The sequence below is a fragment of the Calonectris borealis genome, chromosome 28, assembly GCF_964195595.1.
Source record: "Calonectris borealis chromosome 28, bCalBor7.hap1.2, whole genome shotgun sequence".
NCBI lineage: Eukaryota > Metazoa > Chordata > Aves > Procellariiformes > Procellariidae > Calonectris > Calonectris borealis.
Genome location: NC_134339.1, coordinates 334,114 through 350,618, shown reverse-complemented (window position 1 = coordinate 350,618; position 16,505 = coordinate 334,114). Strand labels below are relative to the sequence as shown.

At 50.5% G+C, this 16,505-nt stretch overlaps 1 protein-coding gene across 4 annotated transcripts in view; it reads right to left on the bottom strand.

Annotated features, from left to right (window-relative positions):
- The window catches only part of JSRP1 (junctional sarcoplasmic reticulum protein 1), a 33,424-nt gene that overhangs the window by 9,493 nt on the left and 7,426 nt on the right, over positions 1–16,505 (bottom strand). The gene's annotated exons all lie outside the window — the stretch shown is intronic.

Genomic DNA, 16,505 nt, shown 5'->3' with positions numbered 1-16,505 from the left:
CCTGTCAAATCACGATCTATCATCACAGGAGATTTTAGATACGTTGAGCTGAGCAATGTCTTTGTGGAGGTGCAGCTAATTGAAAGCCCGGAGCATTCTGGAAGCTGGATGTTCCTGTGGCTTCATGCCACCAGGCATTGCAGTGGGATTGGGTAGCACTGCCTGTGTTGGAGGGAGCCAGCAAGAGAGCCGGAGCATCCTCTGCGCAAGCTGATACCTACAGCTGATACCTGGAAGGGCTCCGCTGCCCCGGTGCAATGCCCTGGCTGGCTGCTTGCAGGTCACAGCCCTGCTCTGTTCAGCTAATGGAAAGCATCCGATAGCAGAGAACTGCTGCAAGAACTCAGACCTGGGCCCTTCCCCATAGCTTCAGTGATTTGGTTAGCCAGGAAAACATAGCTGAGGGTACCTTCTGCCTCCTCTCCTGGAGCGAGGGTTTGACATGGTGTGGAACTGGCGAGGGAGAAGATGGGAGCTCTGTGGGACAGGTACTCAGGCCAGCTCCTGGTTTAAGAAATCACAGCTTGCAGCATCTTTGAGGACCTTCCTCTTGCCCTGAGCTTTTAGCTGTGGGTGAGCCTGGTGGGACAGAAAGCCAGAAACGCTATGGGTCTTTGTTTAAAGGCAAGAGGACATCCTGCCTATGGACCAGGCTGGGAGGACACACCACCACGGTGTCTTCAGGAGCACAGCATGATGCTATAGACCAAGCTCCAGCTTAACCACCTGTGGGCACATTTGTCCAGTCAAAGACGGCAAAGGTGATCACATCCATCAGAGAAACTCTCCCATGTCACCTCTGGCTTTCCAGCCCTGAGCTAGAGCCGGTCAGCTGTCCATCCAGGGACAGAGCAGCAGCCGTGCCGGACACACAGACCCACATGCAGCAGTGTCCCGATCGCGTTCAGCGTCTGGGTTGTCTCACAATCTTTCCCAGTGGTGATGGAGGAATCGTGCTGGGGACAGGCCTCAGCTTGGCAGAGCTGAGAAGGACAAGAAGCAGCGACGGTCCTGCCCTCAGGTCCTCGGACTGGGCCACTCAGCACTGTGACAAGTGATCAGGCTGGCAGGGGCAGAAAACACCATGTCGAACGTCTGTAACCAGTCGAGAGCTGTGCAGATGTGCTCTTAAATGAAATGAGCTTGTTAGGTCTCTGCGAAGAGCAGAAGACGCAACAGAGAGGGTGGAGGAAGCCCCTTCTGCCCCACGCCTCCTCCCGCACCGTGACGTCCGTGGTAAGCAGGGACGAGCATGGCGCAGGGATGCGCTGTGGACAGCGATCCCGCCCGCGGGGGTCCCGGCCCCACCGCTCTCGGCGCAGCAGCTGGGGTCACACACAGGTGAGCAACACCCGTAACCCACTGTGCCGCCAGCAGCCGGTACAAAACACTGCGGTGCTGCAGGAGAGCCTTTCACCGGGCTCACCCCATCACCTTGCTAAAAGCCGTTGGAAGCATTGATCCCTCAGTGCACTATATGATCTATAGGTATTCACAGCAGCTCTACATTAAAGTCAATCTGATCACACTTTAATCCACGTGTGACCTAAATACTCCAACTTACAAATCTCAGAGGTTTTCACTCCCTTTGCCTGGCAGAAGGAGCAGCATTCAGGTCAGTGGGAACAGAAGATGCTGGATCCCATTAAATGCTACTTTTAGTCTCAGCTGCTTTCAGTAATTGTTCCATGATCCATTTTCTCACAGCCCAGCACCGCTTAGGGCTAATCATTATTCTCTTTGAAGATTTACAGCTGTTCGTACCTCTGAGGAGAACACAAGTACGCGACTGTGTTTGAACATGACATTTCAAACGAACTGTCCTTGGAAGTGCCATTTGGGAATGGGGAAAGCGGCTGCGATGTTTGTCCCTTGAAGGGCCACTGCTGGGGATTGTTGCTCTATCAGACCGAAACAGCCATGTCAGGGGAAACTGAGGCAGAAGGAGACTAAGGAAAAAGTGAAGCTTTGAGTAAGGAGTGCTGGAACAGCCTGGGAATAATATCCCAATGATCATAAATCTTCCCCATTTTGACTTTCCTGCGGAAGGGCAGCGGCTGGTTTGTTAGTGCCTTTATCCGGTGAGGTTTGGTCCCCCGGCGCTGGCACCGTGGGCTCTGCAGATGCCGCTCCGTTCCTCCCTTTCCAAATCCCACCCAACGATGGAGCCGCTTCCCTCTGCTCCAAGCAGGCACCCTGCAAACAGCACAGGGCATCGGGAGCAAGACGATTCTGCTGCCGGAGCTGCCCCGTGCGAGGGGCTGCTCCTGCGTTCCTCGCAGCAGCCGCCTTCTTTGGGACGATGTCACCCCACCGGAGAGCAGGTCCTGCCAGTTTTAGCGCCTTTCCCAAGGCTCCAGGTTGTCCTGACACCATTAATAACACTGCGAAGCCCCAGCGGGATTGAGCAGCCATTTCAAAAGCGATCGGCTCGTGTCTAGAGAAATGCCTTTTCGTCCCTCTGCCATCGCTGGGGGGATGCTCACAGCCCTTGGCAGCCGGAGGCTCAGCCCCAGCACCCTCGCACCGGCTGTGCGATATGGCGGGGAGAGGAGATGCCTCAGGCAGGCTTCAGGTCTTTAGGGTTAGGAGGGTCATAAAAGTACAAAGTCCACCACAAAGTACAGCAGAAAGTACTGCAGCGACAGCAAAAATAGCGGGAACTTCCTAACACCCTCCCCACCCTGACCCTCGGCTGGGGTTTCCCAGTTTTCCTGGGGTTTCCCAGTGCCTCCCCCCCCAGTTCCGCATTTCTCTCTCTGTTATCAGACAAGAAATTCCCAAGTTAAAATTCAGCAGACTTCAGAAACCAAGGGCAAAAGTTTCATACGTGCCAGGCTTGTCTGTTCTCTCCTCCCTGCCTCACTTTTTTTTGTGATAGTAAAGAAAAGCTGGAGAGGTTTGGGTTCTGCTTTCTTAGTAAAAATCCTGCCTTTGACAAGACCAGGACTGCTTGCTCTGGTGCTGCTTGGTCCTGGAAGGCACTTGCTGGGGTCCTCGCAGATGTGTTTTGTCATCTCTCCGAGATTTGGAAACGCTGATGATGACTTTCCTTCTTCAAAATTTTAGCTGGTCTCCAAACTACTCTGTTAATTATAAGCAGCGCAGAAAAGGCTGGGACCTGGGGACAAGGTTTTTGAGTGAAGTTCCCTTCTGCTCTAGCTTTCCCTCTTCCTACTTGCATAAAGTGATGCCAAATGAAATATATTATCTAATAGTAACAAGCAAGAACCAAACCATTTAGGCCTCAAAATAGCAGCAAACTCCCTTTCCCAAAACCACATTCTTAATTATTCTCCTTTCCACCCACCATACTTAACGTCAGCCTGCAGATCAGGTTTTGTCCAGTGCAGGCAATTCCACTGCAACAAGGAAAATAAATAATTGTTTGCATGTGCCCTGCTTGCAGGTCTGTAGGAACTGTAGAGCTCTCGGCTCCCATCCCCCTGGGCTAAATTAGAAGACATCAAAGCTCATGATCTTTCATGTTTTCTAGTCCTTTCCCAAAATGTCCCTGCTGGTCATAGAATCATAGAATCATTAAGGTTGGAAAAGACCATCAAGTCCAACTGTCAACCCAACACCACCATGCCCACTAAACCATGTCCCTAAGCGCCTCATCTACACGTCTTTTAAATACTTCCAGGGATGGTGACTCCACCACTTCCCTCGGCAGCCTGTTCCAAGGATTGACCACTCTTTCGGTAAAGAAATTTTTCCTAATGTCCAATCTAAACCTCCCTTGGCGCAACTTGAGGCCATTTCCTCTCGTCCTATCGCTGTTACTTGGGAGAACAGACCGATCCCCACCTCACTACAACCCCCTTTCAGGTAGTTGTAGAGCGCGATGAGGTCTCCCCTGAGCCTCCTCTTCTCCAGACTAAACAGACCCAGTTCCCTCAGCCGCTCCTCGTAAGACTTATTTTCCAAACCCTTCACCAGCTTTGTTGCCCTTCTCTGGACACACTCCAGCACCTCAATGTCCTTGTAGTGAGGGGCCCAAAACTGGTCATTTGTTCCTAAACTATGTCCTGCTCAAACAGCACACAAGATTTGTATTTAAATTAAGGCTTGAGACTCCCCACAGCCGTGACCAAACTACAAGAAACCCGTGGCTGGCTGAAGCAAAGGACAGGCAGACGGAACAACGGACAGGGAACGGAGCATCCCTCCCTTGCCATAAACCCAGCTTCTGCTGAGCCCACACCACCAAGCACCCAAAGCCCGTGAAGCCAGCACCGGAGCCACCGTGCTTTTGGCTGGAGCTGATGGTCAGCAGCCAAGCAATTGAATTTCCCCTCCACCCCATAGCACAAAGGCTTCCAGGAGCGTCGCTCTGCTTTCGGCACCCGCGGCCGAGAGCTTGCGCAGGGCCCATCCGAGCGGCACTAAGAGGAGAGATGTCGCTGTATTTTATGCTCACGGGTCACCGTTAATACCCGCAGTTTGCAAGGGCTTTGCTGAATTGCAAACGCTTCGCTCGAGATGTTGGGTTGAAGGCCAGGAGGAGTGCTGCCCGTGTAAATCCAAGGCAGCTTCTCTGAATCCATGGGGTTATGCTAGATTTATGAGGAAATTATGCAGCTGTGGCTCTTTGGCATCAAAAAGGCTTGTCTTTAGGACTGATGCTCATTCACAGCTCCCTGCCATCACCAGAAGAAAGCAAATGTCCTGGAAAAGCCAGGCTGCGATCACCAACTTGCCATGATTAATATAAGCTTAGGTGGAATTTTTTAATGAATGACAGAGCAGAAGATTCAAGAATGAACCTCGAATGAAAGCGGGCTCCTGCCCACCTGGCTGGGGGAAGGTCTTTAAAGAAACTTGGACAAGTACCTCCACCCGGGTGGCTCCCGAGTTAAGCAATCATTCAGTCTGGAGCACTGCCCTGGTTTTTATGCTGTTTTCTCACCAATAACACATGGCGATGCGAGTACCGAGGCTTGTTCTGACTACTGACCCTTCTCTTTTCGCTCCTGAAGAAATCAAACAACCTCACTCTCACTCCGGTTTCAGCAGCCCGTGCTGTATTTTGGGGCAGGACAATGATCCATGATCATGCCTTGGATCACAGCAGAGTTTGGCACACACTGAATTAGTTCCCATGATCGTCTACGACACCAGTCTGGTATTTCTTGGCAAAAAGGCACAAAGTAATGAAATGCACCCCGGGATGGGGCAGGTAGATGCAGAGACATGCACGGGAAATGGCAGTGTGCCGATGTTTGCTTGCGTGCGCAGCCAGGGAGGACTTGAAGCAGGAGCGTGCAGGCTCTGGTAGTAACAGCTATTTAAAGTGATGATGGAATTATTAAAAAATGGCAACACTGGTGCATGAGAGGGCAGAAGAGCAGGAGATGAGCTGCTCCACAGCCTTCTCCCAGCAGCAAATTGCTCAGCAGCCCTGCCAAGCCAGGTTCTGTCCCCCGGCAGGACCCTCGCACCTCTTATCTAGGAACTCCTCAAGTGACAGCTGAAGATTTTGTGGCTTTGGTCGTACATCCCAACTAAAGGACCAGGGACCTGGATCCAGGTGTAGGCTCCATCCTGGGAAGAAAACCCAGGCACAGCAGCTGGAAGGGGGGGTTTGGCAGGGCACTGGGCAGGAATTGCCTTGTCCTTCCCCAAGGGGCAAGCATTTGACTTCGAAGCGCGGCTGCCCTCGAGTGGTGTCTCAGGGGCACGAGTGAAGCCCATTAAAGGGATGCATGCTTGCAACACAGCTCCAAGACAAATGTTTAAACACGACTACCCATAGTTTCATCAGTTCCCCTCCCTCCTCCTCGCCCCACATGTGCCCAGCCTGCTTCATGATGGGAGGTACGAAAGCAAAGCCAGCTGACTCCTTTTGCTGTTTTTTTTTTTTTGTTCCAGTGAAATGCAAACAACAGCCTGAAAGAATTTCCTCCTCAAGCCCCAAATCAGGCCCCAAATTAGCCATTCAAAACCATGAAGGTTTTCTTTCCTTAGGAAATGCTGCAGGAGGCTCAGGCACCAGCAGCCCCCGTTTCCAAACACCGCGTTTGCCAGGCTCAGGCCTCTGCGTCTCAGGAAGGAGCCAGGTCTCATCAGCACAGCAGAGCATGGTCTCCAAACCAGCCTCAGGTCTCTGCAGTGATGCAGCTGATTTCATATGCTAGACATCTGGGGATTTTAACAGCGAAAGGGAGAAGAGCACAAGACACCTCCCCTTCAACCACCTCTGCCCCCCCAGAGGTGCGGGGTAGAGGAGCCTTCTCCATCCCCATCAGCATCTTGCAGTGTTGGATGGATCCCACACACCACCTGAAAGCCAGGTAGCAACGCACACCTCTAACAGCTAATTAATACTGATTATTTCTGACCCTACATAACGCAAGGAGGGTGCTATAGAAATGCTGGAGGGGGGAAGAAGCAACTCCCCCCTTTCACGCCCACATGAAGCCATCCCCAGCTGGGGGACTAATCACCCCCAAATTGCTCTACGGTCACCACTGGGCTCTTCTGTCCTACAGTGACCAGGACCAGAGACAGAAGCTGTGGTGGCCCAGCAGGTGATGAGCAAGAGAATGAGGAAGAAGCCTGGAGAAACCAACCAACCCATGCCAGAATCCCATTTGGAGTGTTTTGCTCCTGTACTCGGAGGTGAATGATCTCATCGGAGAAGCATCAAAGGCAGCAAACCATTTCTGCAGGTGAATGAACAACAGAGCCAGGCTGAGAACCGCGGAACAAGTCGAGACAGATCGCGGCACAAGGCAGAGCTGGGGTTTGGCCACAGGGAGGTTCGAAGCTCTGGGCTGCCTCGTGGGAATTTCTTTTAAAGTCAGGCTGGGGAGGAGCATTGGTGAGTAACTGCTTCACAGCAGGTCCAAGAAGTGAATAATTTTCCAAGAATAAAGGTTAGAAGCCTAGAGACTCCAATGAAAGGCACTCTATAAATAGGACTAAGTAGGCAGAGCAGTGGGAATAACGGGCAAAAAAACTTAATGTGGAAAAGGGGTGGAAATGATCTGACACCCACGTTGGGATTGGACATGCGGTTGTCTCTGCCAAGGAGATGTATTACATAAGCTAACATTGCAAAGAGTTTTGGGTTTTGTGTTTTTCTTTTTCAAAACAACTTTCGGATACCTCTCTGAGAGCACCGCCTGTTGCACCGCGGGCCCGATGAGAGCGGTGAGCTGTCTGAAACCATCCTACCCCAGTGATACGTGACTTGACTTGTCCCTGGACCAGAGCATCATGCTGGTATATGGGACAAGGCACCAGGACAGCAACACCAGGAAATTTGGTGTTGCTCAACCCATCACATGGGATGACTTCTGCTGTGCCCAGAGGAACCGGAGGAGCTTTCCTACGGATTTCTGTCCTTTGCCCCTCATCCCCACCACCCCTCATGTCTCTCGGCGGGCACAAGCAGGGTGCCCTGGCTGGGGTGCAGACGGGAGAGCTGGTGGGCAGGGACAACCTTGCTGCTGGTGTGGGTGCTGCACGGGAGAGCTCTGCCTGCCTGCCCGTGCACAGACGTGCGGACCCGCATCTCCCTCTTTCACTCAAACAGGAAAAACATCCATCCCAGGGACACTGAGCCCTCCTTCCAGTTTATCTGTTGCTGGTCAGTGCTTTCTACAGTTATTAGAAAGAGAGGTGGGGTGCCAGATAGTATGATCACGTATGCTTTGGTTCTTTAAAAAGCAATAACCCATCTGCAATAACAGGCTGTAAATGAGCTAATGCTGCTCGGCGATCTTCGAGTCACTGCGGATGTCACTGTGCAAATGTCAGCTCAGGGCTTACAACAGTAAAAAGGCATCCTAGGGAATTGCTGCAAGTGGTGCAGAGATGATGCTAGAAAAGCCCATTCTGTGTTTGCAGAAATCCCCTGTGCACCCATGGTCTCGACCACTGCCAGCGGCTCTGGTCACCCCAGAAAAGACACAGATAAACGAGAAAAAGGGCTGGGATGGGTGCAGGAGCAGACGGTGCATACAGCAGAGCTTCTACACAAGGAAAGACTGAAGAGAGGAAAATATCAGCTTGGAAGAGAAACAAAAACGTGACAGAGCTCCAGAGAGGGAGCTGTGACTCTCCAATTCACAAAGCACAGAAATTGGGGGCCCAGATGCAATTAGCAAGCGACAGGTTGAAAACCAGCAAAGGTCTTCTGCACAGACACGTGCGGGAGCCATGGATCTCACTGCCATGGGATGCGGTAGGAGCCAAGTGAAGACCTACTTTCAAAAAGGATTTAAAAACCTGGTGGAGGACGGGTCCATGCTATTAGACTCAAGAGTCCAAGTTTACACTGGAGGGCTCACGTTAGCAAGTCGGTCAGCCGGCCGCGGCGCTGCACGCCTGCTGAGCCTGGCTGTGCTCGCTGATTTGCAGTTGCAGGGTAGATGCAAATCCAACAAAGTCAGATGATTTACAGGAGCTTTGCAATTTTGTCCAAGGTTAGAAGTGAGGCCCAGATCTGCACATCAAAACAGATTTCCCATAAATTACTGTGTTAAGGCTTTTCATAAAAGTTTAACAGCACGAAGTATGATTCATGAGGAACCTGTAACGTTTAATTAAAGGGGAGAAACTGATCCTGCTGTGAAAAACTTCCAGATCCCATGCCAAGCTCATCATTGACTTAATTTACGGGACATAAACAGGCCAGAAAATGGTATACGTGGTAAAGTCGTGTAACTTTTGCCAATTCGGGATACAACGGCTGTGCAAAGGGAGGGTGATTTACAAACTAAATGAGACGAAGGCGGAGGTGTAGCAAGAAAACAGTGAATAAACTCCTGGGCAGCACAGGACGGGAGGATCTAACCTATGCTCTGCTACAGCTGCTCTTTTTGCTCCTGCCCTGGTTTCTGCCTCCTGGCATGAAGGTCACTGGTCTTATACAGCCATGAAATTCCCCATTGGCTTAAATTACACGTGTCCTTCAGGCTTCTAACCCTAGATGTCAAACCATCAAGGCTGCCATGTCAGTGACATGGACATAACTTCTGGTCTAATTCCAGCGAAACTGATAGAATTACTTTGGATTTACACCAGTACCACCCCCCTGCACCCCACCCGCTGCCGGGGAATGTTTCTCCAGTTTCCCTGGGGCTCCGACTTTCTTGCCCTGTGCATGCCTCTCAGTGTAACCATGCCTACAGCGGGATGCAACGTGTGCCCAAAAAAGGATTCTCGGTATTATTCATATGGAAAAAATGCTGTGGGATTGCTTCCCTTCATGTAACTAACTGGTCCCATGACTTCAGTTTCATGATTCTTGATTTCTGAGTGAAATAATTTCCAATACTAAGAAGGGAGAGGCTGCTGGGTTTGTGGGGAAGGCAGCGGGGAGGCTGCAGTGAGCAATTGCTTGCAAAAGAGACCGGCTTGGAAGCCACACCTAAAATGATCTTGGCTCCAGCCCTGCCTCCCCACACCATCTTTCCGGTGGCTTTTTAGCAACCATGAGCAAGTCAGTGAATTGGGACCCTGAGCAATACCTAAGAGCCACAGAAACCTGTTGCTGGAGACGCCTTTGATGAGGTGTTCACCAGTCTCTAAATAGAGCAGCTCTCCACTTACATGGAAAAGAGGGAGGCGAAGAATTCAAAACCAAGAAGGGAGAGGAGGTCATTGCAGAGCTACTGGAGTTCAGCTGCAGTTTCACAAATGTTTTAAATATTGCTCCCTGCTGCCCTATCCAGGCCTGGGCAGGGTAGAGAAAGCTGAAACAGCTCAAGGTCCTGGGGAAAAAAAGGTGAACAAATAGAGGGGAATGACAGGAGGAGCTCCCTGATTGTACCAGATGCCTCCAGCTCCCTTCCTTCCCTCGGTCCCTGTAGGACTCAGGATTTTGCAACAAACCTGAATTTGGGTATTAGACAGTGAAAGGAACTGCAACAGCAATCAGGTGGCTTATGTCACATCCCTGAAGTGTCCCAGGCAGACCCAGGCTACAGAGCCACAGCTAAGTACCTGGCATGAAACCCAGCCTGTCTCCTGTTCCATCCCCCCCTTGGCAAGAAGGGTCTCACCAGGTTTCAGAACAACACCAGGTGCACGAGAGGGATTTCAATGCAGAAGAAAACAAATTGAAAAGGCAAAAATATATGCAGAAAAGCCCAACCCAAGACTCTTGGGTGCAAAAAGCATTGCAGGTGCCAGGAACACCTATGCAAGGGAATATTTGAAGATAAGCACTAGCTCACATCACGGGCAAGAGAAGATCAGCTTGTCAGGGCAGCCCGTTGCATTCCTGCAACACAATGGGGCTGAAGTGCACAGCCTGGAGAAAGGAGCATCTGGGGCAGAGCCACAGGCTGATGGAGGCCAAGCACTGAGTGTGGACCTGCTGTGGGCTCTGACCGGGGACAATCTCACCACCTCGCAGTGGTGGAGCTTCCATTTCTGTAAATAGAGGGAATAATATTTGCCATGCTCCCCACATGACAGAAAGGTAAATAAATTCACTAAGACAGGTTGTAGAAGATCCTAGATGAGTTTACTAGAGTACTTTGCATTTTTGTTGCAAGGTGAACCCTAAATCCACCATCCCCAACTATACAACAGTATCTTCCAGAGCTTTGTTCAGTTCAGCTTTCAGCACTGAACAATAGTTTTGCTGTTGCTCGTCTCAAGATATGATCCGCTGCTTGCCACATCCCACAACCAGAAATCATCCTTGACACCCAACCTATAATTTCCATTTATTTAGCTTAATCCCCTTCACAATACATCACCCATGCCACTACCTTCCTCCTTCGGGCACTCACCACTCATGACTGGCTATGGCAGCGATTGCCCAGCCGACCTGCAACATCTGCTCCCTTCGCCCCTGGCTTTTGGGGACAAATCCAGGCCCAGCACAGAGCCAGCTCCTGGGAAGGTTTCTGCCCTGAGCCTTCCCACGTCCATCCTTGCAGAGCTGATAACTGAAGGCAGCCGGCGGGGCTGGCGCGTGTCTCACAGCACCAGGGACCGGCTGGGGAAGGGAGTGCCGGGGTAACGCAGAGCGGCGAGGGAAGGCATGGTTTGCACAGGGAATAAAAAAGCCAGCCCGGTCAGCCCTGATCGCTAATGAAAGCCTCACAACCGTGTATCACCGGGATTTTCCTTTTCTTATACCCAAGAACGTTGTCATCAGGACCACAAAGAAAACACAATGAGAGCAAGAGCAGGAGATAAAGAGGAAAGCTGGGCAGCGCTGGGAGCGGAGGGAGGGGGGAAATATAAAAGGGAGGAGGAAAAGAATCAAGGATGTGGGTGCGCAAATGAGTCAGAAATTCGGGTAAAAAAGTCAGGGTCTGAAAAAAGTGGAAAAAGAAAAATGGAGCACTGTGGCAAAGCAAATCTGCAGGGAAGAGGCAGGAGGAGAGCGCCTGGTCAGCCCAAAGCATGAGAGCCATGAAGAGGACGGACAGATGGATGGACGGGCCCGCAGAGCTCCCAGGGTGGGTTCACAGGACAGCGACTGGCAGCCCGAGCACCAGAGCGGTGCCCGCGGCCACCGCGTCGCTCCGTGCCCAAGCCCCCATGTCCCTGCCCATTCCCCTGCCTGCTGCTCTGCCCAGGGAAGTGCCCCCCACCGCAGGGGAGCTCATGCCCGGTGGGTGCTTAGGACCGGCAGTGACGGACCATAGCCCACGCGGGCAGTGGGACCAGCACCCTCTGCTGCGGCCCCGCCACGGCCACCTCTCCCATCTGTTTTTGCTTGTGCCAGATGGGAAGGGGAGGGAGGGATGGGGGATGGGGCCGCATCGCTGGGATGTCGGGGATTCATTTCTTTCTATTCTTTTCCCAGTGACATTTAAATGGCTGGCCCCAAAACGCTTTCTGATTGCTGTGTGTTTTTTCCAACGACACAAAGGCGAGAGTCTTTCAGAATAAATCATTTAGAGGCAGGGGGAAAAAAAAAAAAAGGCAGCAGCTCTGACCCCACAGGCACATACACCTCCCTCCTCCTCGCCCTCCCCTACAAGCATGTTTTGGAGCTGCTCAAGCAAAGGGGAGAGTGAGCAGGAGTAATTTTCCACGGATGCAGGGAACAATTGAGCCCCGCATGGTTTTCATCGTTAAAATGCTTCCCTCCAGCAGTTTATGTTCATCCACACCAGACAAAGGCGATATGCATGCAGAGACCAGTTTAGTCTTGCTCCACCCGCCGGTGGTGAGGAGTCGAGGTGCAGGGCGATGTGGAGGAGGAGTGGGGGAGAGATGCTAACACCACGAGGTGGGACCCGGTCCAGCTCCTCTCCCGGCGCAGGCAGGGGATGGCTGAACCCAGCTCTGAGTCACCCTTACTCAGTCCCGGCGCAGCCTCAACCGTGCCCGGGAACGTGGGCTGGTTTGGGGAGGGGAGAGGGGACGGGCCAGCTTTGGCACAGAGAAAACGAGTGCGTGGGTTTAGGGGGAAGCAGTTTAGGGTGCCGGTGTGGCACCATCGTTTTTGCACGTGGACTGGAGGAGGAAGAAGGCCACGTCACTTTGCAGCCGTCAGCCTGGCTTCTCCTGGGATCCAGCCCCTCCACTCACACAGGGTCTCCAACTACCCTACAGACACGGGAGACCCTTCCCCATCCTCCGTGCAAACACCAGCTGGCAGCAGGATTGCTCCCTGCGAGGAGAGTGCGTGCTCGTGCTGAGGATGGATGCTGGTACCACGTTCCTGCTGAGAGGCTTTAGAAGGGCGCAAGGAGACGTGGGCATTCTCTGCACCGTCTCCCCAACAGCACAGCCCAAAGGAGCCTGAACACTGCTGGGGCTGGGGGCATGAGATCAGGGAGTGGAGCCCGAGCCCTGAAGCACAGCAGGGCGATCCCCAAGTCAAACAAAGCCTCACCACGATTCTTTTTCCTCTTTGTCATCGATTCCCTTCCCATCTCCATCTCCTTTCAGATGGAGGAACATACTTCAGTCACTGACAAGGAGCTCCCCAGCTCTAAGCATCACCTGCAGCCCCCTCAGGAGGAAGGAGGATGAGTTTGAGCCCTCAGATGTCCCCTGCCCAGGTGTCAAACCTACACATGGCTATGAAAAGCACAACTGTTCTTTATAGGGCAGATCTGCTCAAAATAAGAGCTCCAGGCTTTTGCAACTAAAAAGCTTTTAAATGTCCATCTCTGGGACCTGCAGGACAGCAGGGTGCAAGTTTGTGGCTGGCAGTTTCTCTGCTCTTGCACATCAAGTCACAGCATCGTTTCTGAGCCCCTTTTGGGACCTCTTCCCCGAGTGGTGCCCACAAAACCCACCATCCTCAGAAACTGGGAAGATGCAGGGCTGAAGGGGCAATACCACCAGTCTTGTGGGAACCATGTCAAGAGGACCTCTAGCTCTGAGTGCAAAGAAAGATGAAAAGCGACCAGTTTTCACACACAAAAAAATATTTTCTTAGTTCCTTATCAAAGATCAGCACATAGGAGCTAAACAGACTCAGGCCCAGACTGGTGGGAGATCTCCAAGCAACATTTTTGTGGTGCAGAGTAAGGTTTTGCCAAACTCCTTCCACCTAGATACTACCGAGCCAGTGGTTCAGACCAATGCTGGTTTGTATCCCTTTGCCAGACCACTGAAGAAGGCTTTCAACAAAAACATCAAAGCAGAGACCCAAATGAATCACAGGATCTAGCGCTGAGGCTCCAACAGCCCTTTTGTGAAGCACAACAGCGTAAGCCCTAACATCCTTGTCGAATTATAACCCTTCCAGGTAGATGTGCCAAGCTTTTTGCTCCTTGTTCTGCTTGGATGTGTGTGCTTTTTTAGCTCCTTTTCCAACATCCAGCAAATACATTTATAAATAGTTGGGTTTTACCTAAGAGATGGTCGTGGAGAGATGCTTTACATATATAGCTTGTGTGGGAAAGACTTTGGATGGCTGAGATACTTGACAAGAAGCGTAACAAGGAGAAAGGAAGCTTTTACAGCAGACGATCTCAGTTTGCTTAGCCTAACAAAACAAAGGCCAGAATGGGTAGGATTGCTACACATAAAAGCACCCAAGAGCGAGCTGAGACGCCTATTTAAGCATAAGGACAATGTTGGCATGAAACCAACTGGGAAAAAAAATTTGCTACAAATAAATATAACTGGGATTAAAAAGGAGCTTCATAATTCTTAGAGCACTCAGCTTATGGAATGGTGTTGCAGGGGACACACTGGAGGGTGTGAGGGTGGAGCACTGTACCTTTATGAACAGGATCCTAGGACCATGCGTGGACAGCAGGTCTGGTTTTGACTCAGAAGGTCTCTCCTAGCCCTAAGCCTCCATCAGTAAACACATCCCACATGTAGGTCTCTGAAACTGGGAAGCTAATCCTTGCAGCATGGGGAAGTCCCAGTGCTCAATGTCCCCATAAAGCTGTGCCAAGAGCTCTTGAAATCTTCCCAGATGAAAAGTCAATCAAAGAAGATACATAAGCTGACTTCCCTTGGATTGCGTGTGCCTTGAGGTTGGGAACTTTTCAAAGTACTATAATGAGCACGGATCTTGGAGAGCTACAACAATAGCTTATTTTCAAGGAAAATTAAGAACAGCTTGTTTTTCCTAATCTTACAATTTACTCCAAACAAATGTGTCACAGCTGTTATACCTGGAGGTCATGGAAAAAAGATCTCATCGGAACTGCTGTGAGAAGCATTTTGGCCAAGGAAAAAAGTTTGAACGTGTCCTGTATGAATATAATAAGGAGAGACTAAAGAGAAACTGTCTTCTTGCCCATGGTAACAGAAAGCTGAATAGCAGTCATGAATTTAAGGGGGAAAAGCCCAAATACTTTGTAGTAGTAAGGACAGAAAAGTATTGGAAGGGATTGTCTAGGGGAATGTTGGCTTCCCTATCAATGAAGGGTTTTATGAACAGGTTAGACACATCTGTGAGGAACGAATCCTGAAAAGATGATCCTTTTTTGGGGCAGGAGGATGGATTATATGGCCTTCTGAAATGGCAACTATTATCATCTGTGATACAAAGCTCAGCACCAAGATGAAGACGACACGGTCCTCTCTGATCACTTACGTTCAAGGCTGGATGCAGACTTGCTGCTAGCTGCCAGCACAAACCCAACGGGCCCTCCATGTCCCACAGCAACCTGGTGACACCAGGGTCTGAATGCCTTGATCCCAGCCTGCTGTATTACAGTCTGAACTGGAACAATAAAGGCTTAATCAAGCTTTATATATTATTAAACTTTATTTGCATTGCTTTGCATGCGAGGCTTAGGAAAGGCTTGTTGTTAAAATTCAAAGAGTTTTAAAAGTCCAGGGACACTGAAAGTAGTGATGCAAAAGCAGTGATGTTTCAGTGCCATTGCATTGGCATTGCATGACAAAGGCACAAGCTGCAGCGATGGTGGTCAGAGCCACGCAGGGGCCCAGGGTGGTGGTCATGTCAATCAACACCACCACGAGAACATTAAAATTAAAAAAAAATAGTTTTGTATAAATTGATATCTTGTGGCCACCTCCGTAACAGTTAATGGGGAAAAGTATTCAGTTACCACAAGCAAGCGTATTTCTGAACCCATTTAAAATCTTAAAACCGCAGTACATAAACCTAACAATACAAAATGGCAAGACATCAGGAAATCATTGAAAGAAAAGCCCAGTATAATAGAAGAGAATTAAACATGACTATCACTGCCACAGAATAATCTCCCATAAATATTTTTAAATGAGCATTGAGACAGGATAAGGACAGATAATTTAGTTTCAAGAGAACATTTTGCATATTTCAAAGGTTCTTTGAGGTAACCAGACTTTTAAAAGTGACCTAAACCCCCTACTCTCATAGGATTCGAGGTCAGAGGAGGCAGCCTGAAGGGAGCAGAGGTGCCAGACCTCTTCAGTTCCCATCTCAGCTCTGCCTCTGGTCCTTTCTCCCTGCCTCAGTTTCCCAATCCACAGTGACACAAGCGCAGTAAGTTACAGCCTCCAAAGGGAGCGCGAGAGCTGCAAGGACTAAGAGGTAGCATTGGAAGCTTAAACATGTAAACTACGAATCCTATTTTCCCTGTCTAACGCATATAAGCGGTCACAGGGATGGTGTAGGATCTGCCGCCGCTGCTGCGACACGCTCTGACCTCTACAGGGATCAGTTTTAATGTGCATACTCCAGCCCATTATGCCCGTGACTTGATTTAGCAGAACTACAGAGCTGCTGTACTGTGCACATTGTTCTGACAGCTGTTAAGGACTGACCTGCTGACTCTCATTGCTTCCTGTCACATCCTGTTCCTTGAAGGATAGCTGATTACATTTTCCTCCCTAATGAGCTCAATGAGTCTGAAGATGGGCTGAGACTGCACAATTGGATAGTATATGATCTTTGGCTTCCACTGCTGCCTGATGGCTGGCAGTCAGAGATCAAGGATATGTCCGTGTGTGAAGCCAAACAAACATGGAAACATCACGGAGAATAAGGAACCGTGAGCTAGGAAATTAATGTGCTGTAGGGCAAAAGTCCAGGGAAGCACCAGAAAGGCAGGGCACCATTACAATCTGCATTGCAATTTGAAAGGACATACCCATTA